This window comes from Daphnia carinata, chromosome 1 (genome assembly GCF_022539665.2).
Source record: "Daphnia carinata strain CSIRO-1 chromosome 1, CSIRO_AGI_Dcar_HiC_V3, whole genome shotgun sequence".
NCBI lineage: Eukaryota > Metazoa > Arthropoda > Branchiopoda > Diplostraca > Daphniidae > Daphnia > Daphnia carinata.
Genome location: NC_081331.1, coordinates 8,714,782 through 8,730,170, shown reverse-complemented (window position 1 = coordinate 8,730,170; position 15,389 = coordinate 8,714,782).

Genomic DNA, 15,389 nt, shown 5'->3' with positions numbered 1-15,389 from the left:
GAATGTCCTGGCAGACGCCAGACGCGGATGGCTCAAGAGGGCCAGATACTCGAATAATTATTATTACAAGGTACGCAATGGTGAGCCGAGCTCGATTTGCAGAAACTTTGGAAAAAGCACCTTTTATCACCGTAGCCATGTTCGACTACATTTTGAAAAATACATTGGTCTTAATAGAGTTGTGATATCTAGCGGTATACTATATCCCTATAATTATTTTGGCATTTCAGACTCCCAATACATGAAATCGATATCAGAGGGCTAAGCACACCTGATGCCGTTCAAACGTGGTAGAATCTATTGCAACGGAATATACTTTTTTTTCTTCTATTCTTTTTTTTTCGGCAGGTCATTTTTGCCCAGCCGCCTATATGCATTTTCCCAAATGAAAGTGATGTGTTCAAATGTGTTTAAGCTGAATATTTAATAACAATTTTATCGTTTATTAATTTTTTACTTATATTACTACTTATACACACAGTACATTCTATGCGACCGGGAAAAAATGACCGTTTTTTTTTGTTTATTTATTTTTTGTGTGTGTTGCATTTTGTATTTTTCATTTTTGTCTTTCGCCTATGTGGGCGGTTTATTTATTACTTATACCCTTATACAAATCTGTAAACTTTTCCTACATGAAAAATGCACATAGGAGAAAAGACAAAACAAAAAAAAAAAATTACCCACGAAGGCATAGGTGGCCAGAAAAAAAATGTCCGGCGAAAAGGAAAAATAATGCCTCGCTGATTCATGAGGCGTTTTTTTTTTGCTACATTTATTCCACATGGAAAAATACAGCAACACAACTATATATGTTCATTATTATTAAAATGTATTAATTTTAGTTAGTAAAAGTTAATTTTAATAAGTGGAATTTTGTTGAAGGAAATGCATAATGTTATTCAGGACCAGTCACAGGATGCCAAGCATAGCAAGTAATTTTCAATACAACATTATTAAAATATATCTTAGAAAAATTTATAATTCTTAAAATGGTAACTCCAGTTCTTTAAGCAACAACGCAAAAGCAAAAGCAGTACTTCAAATCAGAGAGCTGCTTTGCACATTCAACTGGATATCATTAGCTATCTTAAGTCCAGAAATGGTTACTATATGATTGTGGCACATGAAATTCATGAATATCAAAAGTATTGCAAAAACAGAATTGCCTTACCTGCTGTTATTTCTGCTAATCTCGTTTTAGATCACAGGCCTTGTTGTGTAACGCAATCTAATTATTGCTTTTGACTATATTCTATTTCCTGTTTGCTTGCTGGGATACACAGTTGCGCAAAACTGAACTGCGCACCCGAACCGAATTACTTTGCAACTTTGTGAATGAATGGAAAAATAAATGGGAATGCATCTCATTATCAAAGACCCTTGTCCGTTTAAGGAAAGCATGTTTTTTTTCACATGGTTAAAAATATATTTGAGATTGTATAAATGAAAAGAAGAATGAATCCGTGTAAATATGGTTTAAATATGGTGTGACAACCGATTGCATTAGTAAAATAATAATCGTTTTCCCAGTGTAGTACATACGAGTCAGCAAATAAAATTTTGGAGCATTTTTTATTATTTTTTGAAAAATTCAATTGGTTATTCGTTAACGCGAAACCTATCAACAACATACATCATCTAATTTACGGTCCGAATATAACACGGTGGCATGGGCCACCAACCCGTATTTATCGCGTGCGTTTTGATGCATTTTCACTAAGGCAGTTTTGGTAAGCGTGAACTATACACCTTTCCTGTTATTGTGCAGAAATTTCCGTTTTTAGAATCACAGTTTGCCGACGATGAAGCAAATCGTCGGGTTTTGGCGCAACTGAAGGCAACAGAAACACTCGTTTGGGTTCTTAAACAAGGCGAATACCCACTGCAGATGTCATCTAATTACATCATACCACGTAGCAGCCTAGAAGACGAACAGCCATTAGAACTGCAAATTCAAATCGGTCGGCCAATTTCACGTTGAGGAAAAGCAAGTAGAAAAACCACAAATGAACATATTGTAACAACTCTGGGTTAAGGTTCGTTTACTGGACTCACTTCACAAGATACAGCACTAAACAACAGGTTACAACTCAATCAACTATCGAACAACTATTGCACAACTACGTAATGAATGTCTACTTGACTACTGTTCAACTACTACTAACCAAATTACTAACTACCAACTACCACTCTGACTTGTCAGAGTCGGGCTTTTGTAAGGAACGACCCGCCGGCACCGTTTCCCCCCCCACACCGACATTGGTTCCCATGGAGGACTTTAACCTCCGAGAACCGGCCATGTCCCTTTTCGCACCTCTGTGTTAAATTTACACGGCAAAATTCTCTACTCTTCCCGAAGTGCTAACCGATTCGACCTTCTACTTACCTATAAAATGTTCCCCCCAAAAATCCGTAAAGCCAGTCAGTTTTGTGAGTCGGAGTGCAACAGTGCTCTGTACCAAGTGTGTGTGTTCAATAACAACTTTGTTATACTTACACTTGTGTTGTGTCACTCCACCGCCAGTCGCCGCTCTCGTCATGCGTCCACTGTAAGTAAAAACATTCCTAACTATCTTTATTTTGTCTAGCTTGTTCTCCACTATTTGTGGCCAAGCTTTACATTGGTGACAGTGAAATTCGAACACAAAGCCTCCGCGGAAGACATTTTTTCTTCCCCCCCAACTTTTGACGCATCAGTCAACGCCATCTATTGATTTTTTCGGACACCATTTTTATGAACAACAATACGCCGCCAAATAGCTAAATTTAAAAGTAGATGGATAATTGAACAAAAGTATTTCGAAGTGCCGGAAAAATAGTTACTGGACTCGCTTCTAAAAGAAACCTAAAAGCCCAAAGGCCCAAAAGTGAAATAATTTATTCCCCAATCCTCCACCCACAAAACACTCAAGAAAACGACTCACCCAACACCAATCTACTAGCTGAAGACGAAATAGAAGAACATCACCTTCTAGCCAGTGGAACAACATTAGAGAGAAAGAAACCACTCACCTAGAGGTCGACGAAATTGAAACACCCCCTTTGGAGGTCCTAAGAAAAGCCCAATCAATAGTAGTAAACGATCGCAAACAGCAAGAAACAAAAAACGACGTCACAAAATTATTTTTTCAAGAAACCCTCTCAGTAACGAAATTGGACCTAAGCGGAACGCCAAGTTTCAATAAACAATACGCCGATCTACGGCTTGAAGACGTCCCAGAAGAAGAAATTTTACTATAAATACAATTCCTTAGAGCTTTGAATAGCCAACCTGAACTTCCCTACGAAAAGACTCAACAGTTATATCGAGCGCTCATAAGGTCACACGGAGAAAAATTTTACACGCCAAGGGAGCTCTTCAATTTTTTGGATCTGCGAACACTTCTCACACCTCTGCCGGAAAGCATCTACCCAAGGCTTTCACCGGCCAACGCAACAACTCAACCAGCACCAATCGATCCAACCCCTCGACCAAATCCAGAGTTAGCCAGCTTTAGTTCAGACAGACCACACTCAGCCTTCGCGCCACATCCCATCAGAGCAACAGGAAACCCGTTCGTGCCAAACCAAGAACGAGATACCGGAGCCATTAATAAACCTAACAAGAAAACCACGGAGGAAGAAATCTCAAATACGGGAGCTGTGAACAAAGAAACGCCAAGGCCGAACGCGGAGTACCCTCAACCACCGATCCCAAAGAGAGTATCATTCACCCCTCAACTTATAACAACTACACGGCACGACGCTACAAACACAATGGAATCAAACCGTCGCCGCGAAAGGTGTAGTAGCACAAACGATTCAGAAGACGACCTAGTCACAGTATTCCGAGTCCTAACCAGGAACAACTGGACAACAGACGCAGCAGCGAGCTTTGTGGCCAACCTATGGCGTAATTCCAGTCAACCCACACCCGCACCACAATATACGTCCACACCGAACCCTGCTACGTGGCAACGACAGACAAATAACCCTACCGTGCCCCCACAGCAAGATTATCCCGCCATGTCCACAAGAACAGCCCCTCAACCCAGTTATATGACCACTGGCGCGTACCAGTCGCAACAAGTATACGGGCAACGTCAGTCAAACATAAGCGACCTCGACATCCAAGCGACGCGGCTGCTATCACAAATTAGTGTATTCTCCAAGCTAGGAGATAATGTGGACCTCAATTCATGGATCAGACATTTTGAAAACACGATGGATATCGGCGATTTCGAAGAATCCAAAAAGATTAAGTATCTAAGGTCTAAACTGGTAGGGCCTGCGGGCGACTTTATGGAACAATTCCAACTCAACCACCCAGTCGAAGTCACCTGCTACGAGACCGTCAAGCGAGCCCTAAAAGAAAGATTCATGGGAAAAAACATGGAACACAAATACAGAACGTCGTTCAACAGCTGCAAAAGAGAGCCTGCAGAATCAATAAGAAATTTCGCACACCGAATCCAAAAACTAGCGAGAGGTGGCTATCCCAATGTAAGCCAGGAAGTCATCGAACAGTTAAGCAGGGACAAATTCATGAACGGACTGGCGCCTCAAATACACGATCGACTATTTTGTCTGGACTTCTCCTTCGACCAGATGATTGAAAAAGCGGAACGTTACGACCTAGCGCTGGAACTCGCTAACGCAAGGGGCCATCCGGGGAGCTTCAGCGTACCACCTCCACCAGTAAAAAAGGACGACATCGCATCCCTCGTTAGAGAAGCAATAAGATCGGAACTCGCAAAAAACCAGGAAGGACGAAGATACGCTGAAAGAAAGGAACCACGTAACCCCGAGACCTCGGATAATTATTGCACCTACCACAACATGTACGATCACGACACCAAAGACTGTGCAGCAAGACAGTACCGAATGAGGCTTGCATGCGAGAATTGCGGACGCAGGGGACACACCAGCAACACCTACCGCACTCAACCCAACCAGCCCCCACCGGTACAGCAACATCCGACTGCGAGTAACCAGCAGCAAAGGGAATATCACCAGCAGCCACCAAGACAACCGCAGCAACAGACGCCGCAGTACCCACCACCACCGCTGGGCAATCCGCCGACAAGTAATCCCTTCAACGGGAAGTTAAACGAGTAACCACCGATAGACGCGACGGGCCAACCGGTGGAAACGCTCCTAAGCCCCGCCAGTACGTACAAAGTGTGCAGAATAAAGTCGGACCCCCAGAATCACCTTAAAGGCAGGCGAAGTGATCTTTGAAGCTCTTTTCGACAGTGGTGCAGGAAAAAGCCTACTAAGTAACAAATTATATTCAGAACTTTGTGGAAACGTCGTAAATTTCTCTCCAGAGGTTGCAGTAGAGCTATATGATATAAATAACAGGCGCTTAAAAACTCAGGGCACAGTCACCCTTACATTCCAACTAGTGGACGAAGAATGTCCCGATCTCTTAACCCAATCGTTCATCGTAGTGGTCGGTATCACCGAGAGCTCCGTACTAGGTTTAGACGCACTCTACGGCCACAAGTTTATGTTCGACGGCCGTGAGCGGACGATCTATCGGATGAGAAGACCCGATCAATCACCTCACGAACCCGTTATGATTACTCCGCAAAAAATCACCATCTCTCCATACACCGCACAAGTGGTGGAGAGCGAACGGGGGGGGGGCGGAAAGCTACCCCCGAATATCGCCTGCTCATTTATATCTGCTCCGGAACTCCCGAAGGTAATCCGACTCGACCCGTTTGTTTCGAAGAAACAGGGAAATGGATTATTCCGCATAGTCGTCATCAACGAGACCAACAAGCAAATCCCAATACCCGCGTTTCAAGTACTAGGAAAAGTAGTCTTTGCCGAAGAAAAGGCACAACACGCCATCGCCTCCTGCTCCTACCAAAATACCCCCACCGACTCCACCATCTTCAAGGAAGCCCTAGCAGCCATCCCAGACCGAGAAAAGCAGGCATTGCTAGAACTCCTTACGAATCATATCCATCTATTCGCTTTCAAAACAGAAGACCTCGGGAAAACAGGGCTAATCAAGCACACAATCGACACGCAAGACAAAGGACCCATCCGCTCACGGCCCTATCGAAACTCTCCACGACAAAAGGAAGTCGCGGAAAAAATCATCCAGGAGTTACTCAAAAACGACATCATCAAACCCTCTGTTTCACCATGGGCATCAGCCATCGTTTTGGTACGAAAAAATCAGGAGAAGAAAGATTATGCATCGCCTACAGAAAGCTGAACGCGATAACAAAAAAAGATTCATTCCCGCTACCGAGAATCGACGACGTCCTGGACTTGCTGCAAGGACAAAAACTTTTCTCCACCCTCGACCTCGCGTCAGGTTATTGACAAATCGAAATGGAAGAACAATCCAAAGAAAAAACCGCGTTTATCGTCGACAATAATTTATACGAATGGAATAGACTTGCATTTGGGCTAACCAACGCTCCAGGAACGTTCCAACGATTAATGAACTTCGTACTATCTAGTGTCCTCGGGAAGAGTTGTCTGGTCTACCTGGACGACATCATAGTCTTCTCGACTACCATCGAAGAACACGTCAAACATCTACAAGAAATCTTTGGATTATTAGAAAAAGCTAATTTAAAACTTAAATTGTCAAAGTGCAAATTTCTGCAAAATAAAGTACACTACCTAGGACACATCATATCGGCGGACGGGGTCGCTCCCGACCCTAGCAAAATCGAGGCAATCGCCAACTACAAACGTCCTTGCACCGTAAGAGAGCTACAATCATTCCTAGGATTAGCCTCATACTATCGGCGATTCATCGAGAAATTTTCAACTATCGCACATCCACTTCTAATACAAACAAAAGGACAGCCAAAAGACGAAATCAAGTAGGGCCCAGAGGAGGAAAAATCTTTCGAAGCCCTAAGGAAAAGTTTAATCACCAAACCCGTGTTGGCATATCCGGACTTCAGCAAAGAATTCATCATCTTCACCGATGCGAGCGACTACGGACTAGAACCGTCCTCTCCCAAGAAATCAACGGAAGAGACCAGCCGATTGCCTATGCCAACAGGCACCTAAACGACAGAGAAAGGAAATATTCTACGGTAGAGAAGGACGCAGCCGCCTTAATCTTCGGAGTCAAACGATTCAAATACTACCTACAAGACGAGCCGTTCGTGATCGTGAGCGACCACCGCCCAATGCAATGGTTGCAGACCTTCAAAGACGAAACAGGCCGATTGGGAAGATTGGCAATTACGCTCGGCAACCTCAAGTATACGGTACAATAACGACCGGGGCGAGTCAACGAGAATGCCGATTTCCTATGGCGGATACCAGTAGCAGCCGTCCAAGTACATCCGAAAGACGCCGACAGCATAGTTCAGGAGCAGAAGGACGACCCGTTATGTCAAGACATCAGATCGTACCTGGAAAATGGACTCCTATGGGAAGAAGATCGCCGACGATTGCCAAGTTGGGCCAAGGAAATTGAATTATTCACCATCGAGAACGACGTGCTCTGCAGATCCTACGTTCCACATTCTGAAAAAAGGCGACGGTTCATGCAAAAACAAGTGGTAGTACCAGCATCACTTAGGCAAGCTCTAGTAGAGGAATATCACGATTCGCCCCTGTCCGGCCACCTCGCCTACAGAAGGACGTGCCAAAGACTACGAGACAAGTACTATTGGCCCAGCATGCTCGAAGACGTCAAAGAGTACTGCCAGAAGTGCGAGGCATGCGCCCGACAGGGACGGTCCGACAACCGAGCGCTCTTACACTCACTCCAACCCGCACAAGCACCCTTCGAAACCCTGGGACTCGACTTTCTGGGACCTATAAATCCTACGTCCTTTGAAGGGAACAACCATATCCTGGTAATAACGGATTATTTCACCAAGTGGGAGGAAGTAGTGGCACTTCCAGATCAAACAGCCGTTACAACGTGCAAAGCCTTAGTCGACAAAATCATAAACTATCGCGGCCCACCTAGGGTAATCATTTCGGATCGCGGAACCAATTTTACATCGGAGTTGTTCAAACAACTGTGCCGAGCAGTCCGCATCAAACACTGCACCACCACCGTATACCACCCACAAACGAATGGCTTAACGGAACGGTTCAATAAAACTGTCGTGGAAATGCTGAGGAAATACATCTCGGAGGGGTATGAAGACTGGGAAGAAATGCTGGGGCATGTAGCCTTTGCTTACCGACCGTCAGTTAACTCTTCGACACAAGAAACGCCGTATTTCCTAAATCACGGGAGAGACGCAGTAATGCCAATCGATCGATGGTTACAACCAGTCCCTACGGACCCTGTCACACCACAGGACTACAAAAGCCAGATTATGAAACGACTCTTCAAGGCATTCGACCTCGTCAAGGAAAACCTAGAAAGAGCCCGGACGCAGCAGAAAGAACAGTACAACAAAAGGGTAAAGATGTTTGAATACCAGATAGGAGATAAAGTACTCCTTGATGTTCGAACAGTCAAATCCGGCACTAGTCGGAAACTAAACCCGAGGTACCAAGGCCCTTACCGGATCACAAAAATTAATCTCAACCATACGTTAGAAATCCAGTCCACACCAGGAACGACCCCCCAGCTAGTCCATACGAACCGGATCAAACCGTTACTCGAAGCATTGATTTGGAGAGACGACCCTTGTCCTGTTTTCGAAGACCTCAGACTAGATCCTGAAGATAGGACGATCGAAGAATCAACTGAAGAAGAATCTCTAGGACCAAACGACCTGATCCCCGATTCATGGGAACCGTCCACGCTAGAACCGATAACTGAGGAAGACGAAAAACACATCTCTAATCCATTTGTTGGATTTACCCCCCCCCCCCCCCCCCCCCCCCCCAGAACGCAGTGAAGACGAAGTAGTAGCCCGACCTGAAAGACGGGAAGGATTAAAGCCCTAGACTAAAATCCGACCGCCCCAGAAATTTTAAAAATGTGTATATACTTGTAGCATGCGGAGCAGACGACCAACTAACCCACCCAAAGAAAACGTATATCTCATGTGTCTCCATCTTATAGTGTTTTTCAGATCCTCGTTTTAGCCACGATGATCAGTGGAAGCTTTGCGTCCAACGCTACGGTCTGCGATTGTGACAACGCCCTCCACAAGGTATTCCTCCAGTTCGACGACGAAGGCTGCAAACACAAAATCAGCTCAGCAGCCCCCGTTCGAGTATACTACAACGTATACTCTACACTACCCGTTACGCAAAGATTTCTAGGACATACGTGTGTTATGTGGAAAATGAGTAAAACAGTCTATCGCGACTTCTTTCAATGGGACCACGTGCAAGAGCACCGCACACCTTTGGACGTCACCGCCGACGAATTTCGTAGATTACGCGATTCACGCTTGTGCGACAGACAGCCGATGAATAACCTGGGATCCAACAATTGGTCTCTGGAAGCAACGCCACATGTGCAAGGAAGCCGGCTACAAACTAGCACGGACTACCTGATCAACTGCCGACTGGAAGAGGTGATCTTGGAGACCGAATGCTCGGATTGCGTCATCAGCTCGCTTATAGGCGACATCCCCGCCTCCGCCAACGGTTCGTTAATACACAATCTCGTGACAATCGTCTGGGACAATTCGCTTAGGGAATCCCAAAAATGCCAAGCAAAACAAGTAGAAGAAGGAGTGGCCCTGTTGTACCAAACAACCCGAAAATTTTCTGAATTCGGGATTCCAGTAAGCAATTAGACTTCGTGGTGAAGAATTTCAGTGTCGGACTTTGCAAACCAGCAACGAACTACTCAAACTACCGCTAAGTGTTAGGAATGGACCGCGTAGTAGCCTCTTGGATCATCTTGAACAATTCAAAAAATGAAGCAAAGTAAAAACTTGACCATCCCGACAATACTCCGCGCCGAGATAGACGCAGTGGCACACACACAATACATCCGGGATGTTGCTGTAGAAATGTAGAACGCACTAGCAGAAGAAATCCGAGCACTTCATTGTCAAATTCGGGGAACGGCGCATAAAAACGCCATCGCCACGGCACAGTATAATGGTTGGCTAGCCGCCAGCTACTTGAATCTGCCGAAATGCACCAAACTCCAACCAACAGGCAAAGATGTCACCGTGCTCCAATGCGCTGCCCGAGAAGTAACATTTGTAACAACCATCACCGACTGCGGACCTCAGCCAAAAGTAGAGAACTCCACCATCAGTATATAAGGGTGGGAACTAACCGAGTATAGAGAATGCTACTGGCACTCCGGATTCGTCAATTTCAACGGACGCGCCCACACTTACAAAAATGGAACCTGGGACCCTATAGTACCATCTGTGGCAGTAAGGGGCACGAAACTGATCAACGCCCTGACATACGAAGTAGATACCACCCTCGCTTCAGTTTTACAGCTGCACCCAGCGCTCAAACAAAATCCGTTGAGTCCGGCTGCAGCCATGGCAGACATCCTAGCAACAGTATACGAACACAGCACCACCGACATAAGGCTCACCCGCCGAATGAGTAACGTCCTACTGAACGCTTACGACGCCCCTCATATCTCCTTCATGGCCAGAGTGGGCAACTGGCTTCGGAATTTCGGATCTATTTCAGGCATAGGCATCATCATTGTACTTGCCTTCCGCTTTTGTGGATTGGGATCCCTCAACGTATAATATCATCATCAAATATCATCAACGTCCCACCCGCAGTGCAGCATATCGAGCATTCGGAGCCGTCCCGGCCGACAAATAGGACGCCCAATGTAGGAAAGGAGCTACACTCCACCGACAAGCAGCGACGATGCTACAACGACAGTAAAAGTAAAACATGCGTTAACTAACAAACGTTTAAATTCCATTGAGCAAAAAAATAAAAAAAAGATCAAATCTACTACCCAAACCGGGGCAGGTGGCGGTAGTAGACATTTTTTACTTTACCCTTTAAATACATGCTGACCTGTAACAGTAGTAAAAAGTAGAAGCCTCACACAATAACACAAATCTGCGTCTCATACAAAAAATAAAATTCGCAATGTCATTTTGTCGAAAGGGAGTCTTGAACATACGACCCTCACACAACTTCCATTCCATGTGTTCCACAACTTTCCGTCATTTTGTTTTCTTAAAAAATTCGCAGTGTCATTTTTTGTCGAAAGGGAGTCTTGAACCCACAACCCTCACGCAACTTCCATTTGCATGTTCCGCAATTTATCCTCCGCTATTTTGTTTTTACCCCGTTTCCCACGATCGACCGTTTCCTTTTTTCCCACGATCAACCCTACGTTCCCACGATACACCATAACGCTGACCTTGGTTACCATCATTACCCCTTTTTCCCACGATCTATTCCCCTTTCGCCATTGATCAAGCTACAACCTGACATCAGCAGAATCATTGTGTCTTCAACCGCAACAGCAAGAAAAACTATGGCAAGTGCTTACGAAACCTGCACAGTTTGCGGCCACAGCCACACGGAGGAAACCTGCCCCTGGTGCCGAGCCGCCGAAATTAGCAGACCAGCCGTCTCTTACCATCGCACAACCCTCGGGTGGGGTACACCCCAAAATTTTCGGAACTGTTCGGGCGCCAGTTTCGTCTTCATCCACTACCATGGCGAAAGAGCCGAAAAAGACGACCCTCAGCTGCCCATCACCGGCCGGAACCTGCATGCGGAGGCGTTGAACGACAGCATCTAGCGGCACCGCAGTAAGAAGAGCAAATTGGAAGGAGCAGAAGTGGACCGGGCCTCGTGGCGCGTCGGGATGACGCCGGGACATTTCGTCACCGACGACGACGACCCTCGCATCAGAGAATATGTACCCACCCAGTATTACGTAAACACTGGATACCAGAAGGGGTACGACTACGTCGACCACTTCCCAAGGTGCTCCACCCCGACATTCGGAGATTACAGGCCCGACGAACCCCTCGATGAAACCTTTTTGGCTCCACCAGCATCCCCTGGTCCAGCGAAAGAAGAAAATTGGGCGCAGAATGAAGTAGAAGTAATCAACATATCCGACTCTCCAAGTGAGACATCTAGATACCACTCCTACAACAGCGAGTCAACTCTACCCCTCATCACTACATCGTGATTGCGCGACGCAATCTTCCACGGCCGTAAGGTATGTAAGGAACGACCCGTTGGTACCGTTTCCCCCCCACACCGACATTGGTTTCCACGGAGGACTTTAACCTCCGAGAACCGGCCATGTCCCTTTTCGCACCTCTGTGTTAAATTTACACGGCAAAATTCCCTACCCTTCCCGAAGTGCTAACCGATTCGACCTTCTACTTACCTATAAAATGTTCCCCCCGAAAATCCGTAAAGCCAGTCAGTTTTGTGAGTCGGAGTGTAACAGTGCTCTGTACCAAGTGTGTGTTCAATAAAAACTTTGTTATACTTACACTTGTGTTGTGTCATTCCACCGCCAGTCGCCGCTCTCGTCATGCGCCCACTGTAAGTAAAAACATTCCTAACTATCTTTATTTTGTCTAGCTTGTTCTCCACTATTTGTGGCCAAGCTTTACACTTTTAAGGCTCCCGACATCCGGCCAGAGCGGCAATGCTAGCCAACGCCTGACTTGCAGATCGCCTATCATCATGCGATAGGGGACAAAGTCCATTGGCGCTACCCAGACAACAATTGTAAGCCAGAAGACATCCTAAATCCGTCCCACTAGGACAACCAGGACGGGACCGATATAGACGCGCTAATAAGTGTGCTTCAGCGACCGTTGTTGTCTAGGAAAATCGCATCTTTTCCTGACTTCTTTCCCACATTTGGCCAAATCCTGTGTTGCCAGTTTTGACATACATGAAATTCAAACGTAGAATGTTCAAATTTTTCTGTTTCTATCGTGTTGCTTGAAAACTGAGAGTTATGTAATTTTAGTATGGTCAAGTGGAAAGAGCGTCCGACTGTGATGCGGGAGACCCGAGTTCGATACCAGGCACAGCCACATCTTTTAAAATTATATTATTAAGCGGTCCAAAAGTGGTCCAGTTCACCGCTTAAACTCATTGTGGATGACTGGTAAAAGACGCACACGGGCTCCGTTTCTGCCGGACATGTAGATGTGCAGAAGGCAGCCAAAACAGGTCATTTATTAATTTCACCGCGTCTTATGTACGTCCTAGTGGTCCAATGAGGACCAAAAATTGTCGTCTAAAGGACAGCAGTGTGCTGTGTGGGTACATCCCCCCTCCTACCTACAAGCATGGGGAGTCTGAAATGTTGACAACCCCAAACGGAAAGGGTACAAAACTACACATTTTATTTCTACTGGTTCGGCCAACATTCAGCTGGCCAAAGTGCCTTCATTTACTAAGGCTATTTCGTGTTCGGCGACGAGGTTTTTTTCGCCTTTTCGCTAGTTCCTCTTCTTGAGCTATGGACTGTCGCCTCGGCGAATCACCGACACTAAATCAATTTCTTTCTGGCCTGACCAACACCGCTGCGTGCGGCGTGCTAGACGCCCTTGGTCGTAGGCCTTCGCGCAGGCTTCTTCTTTCAAAGTCCGCTCTTCGCTCTTCCGCGGCGTCGTGTTCCTCTCTCGACAGCTGCCCACTAACAGCACCTGACGATCTGTGTCGGCCAGATATCACCACGATCGGTGATAGCAGTGGTGTCGGCTTCCACGCCAACCGTGCTTCTCCTGTCGGCAGCGCCTTCCGCCTGCACTGACACTGGACGCGCCCCTTCCTGGTTTTCGGTCACCGTCTCTTGTGTCTCGAACGAGTTCGTTTCGATAGTCTGCCGAGCCCGCGACCCTCGATCGCTGCTAACGGCCTCCGCCTTCCGCCTCCTACTTTCCGCCGGAATGGCTTGTATTTCGATCGTTTCCGGGCTTACGGGCCCTGCTACTTGCGGGATGAACGACGCAGCGTCGTCTACCTCCAGTCGTCGCGTATGCGATTTCTGGTCTCGGTTGACCCTCCGCTCTTCCTCTCGTTCCTCTTCTCCCACTTTGGCTCGTGTGTCAACCTCACTCCCAACCCTACGGGCACGCTCACGATGCTCGTGTGCAGCCGTCGGCTCGAATCCCCCTCTTCCCGCAGCACACCTGGTTTCTTGTCTCTCTGGTGACACCTGGTGACTCTGAGTATCCACGAGTTCCTCACCCTGTGGTTCGGAATCCAACTCAAACTGCGTCAGGTCTGGGATGTCTCCTTGCTGGGACGCCTCTCTGGTCACCCACGTACCTTTGCGCCCGAAAGTGAGCTCACTCACCTCGCCAGGGGGACCTGTCGACTGCCCTTAGATCGCACTGATGTTGCACCTGCCTCCTGAAATCTTGTTGAAGCTCGCGCCACTGCACTTAGAAGTGTCGCGTGCCTCAAACCCGTGTAATAGGTTTGAATCTCCTTCGCCACCTCTTCAGCCGCTCTTCGACGACCCCTTTCCCCAGCGTCTGAAATCACACCTCTCCCGTGTGACATCCAAACGAGGACCCACTGCGACTCACTGCCAATCACACGTTTTCTCAGACCGTTGGTGTGGCCTCGTGCCCAACAATTGCCGAGTTCGACTCCCAGAGACTCCTCACAACAAACGCCTACCTGGGTTAAACGTGCAGTTGACCAGGTAAGAACGCAGGAGCATCTCCACCATGTAACAACTCTGGGTTAAGGTTCGTTTATTGGATTCACTTCACAAGATACAGCACTAAACAACAGGTTACAACTCAATCAACTATCGAACAACTATTGCACAACTACGCAATGAATGTCTACTTGACTACTGTTCAACTACTACTAACCTAACTACTAATTACCAACTACCACTCTGACTTGTCAGAGTCGGGCTTTTAAGGCTTCCGACATCCGGCCAGAGCGGCAATGCTAGCCAACGCCTGTCTTGCAGATCGCCTATCATCATGCGATAGGCGACAAAGTCCATTGGCGCTACAATATGGCTGCTAAAGGCTGTTTCAACTGCCGTATGAAAATTATCTCTCTCGCCAGAAGCTCATGATCGGTTCATACAGTTGGGCATAGTTCGCATCTTCATTCGTAATTTGAGTCAATATACAGAAGAGGTACAGTAAGTACGTTACCACAATATCTGATTGAGAGGCAACAGGATCATCGCTAATGCGTGTTTACGTTTCACAAGTTCTTTTACCAATCGTAAGCAGCATTCCGTGAATTGGAACTGATCTAGAGAGCCTAGCCTTACTCCGTACAGAGCGTGCCGTGCCACATTTCCTATGGTTATTTTCAGGAAATCATTCGGGTTTGTTATCAGCCGCAGTACTGACTATGGCTAACTTGACAGCAGATGTAGACGCTCTGAAACTTTTGGAAACGATTGATGCAGCCAAACTGTTGTCGCCACTTCCAAAGCATCCATCCCCAGTAGTCCAGGTTGGTGCGTCAGGAATTGCTGCTTTTCCCAACGCTCAAAAGTTAAATCTAAATCTTACAAACAACTTAATATT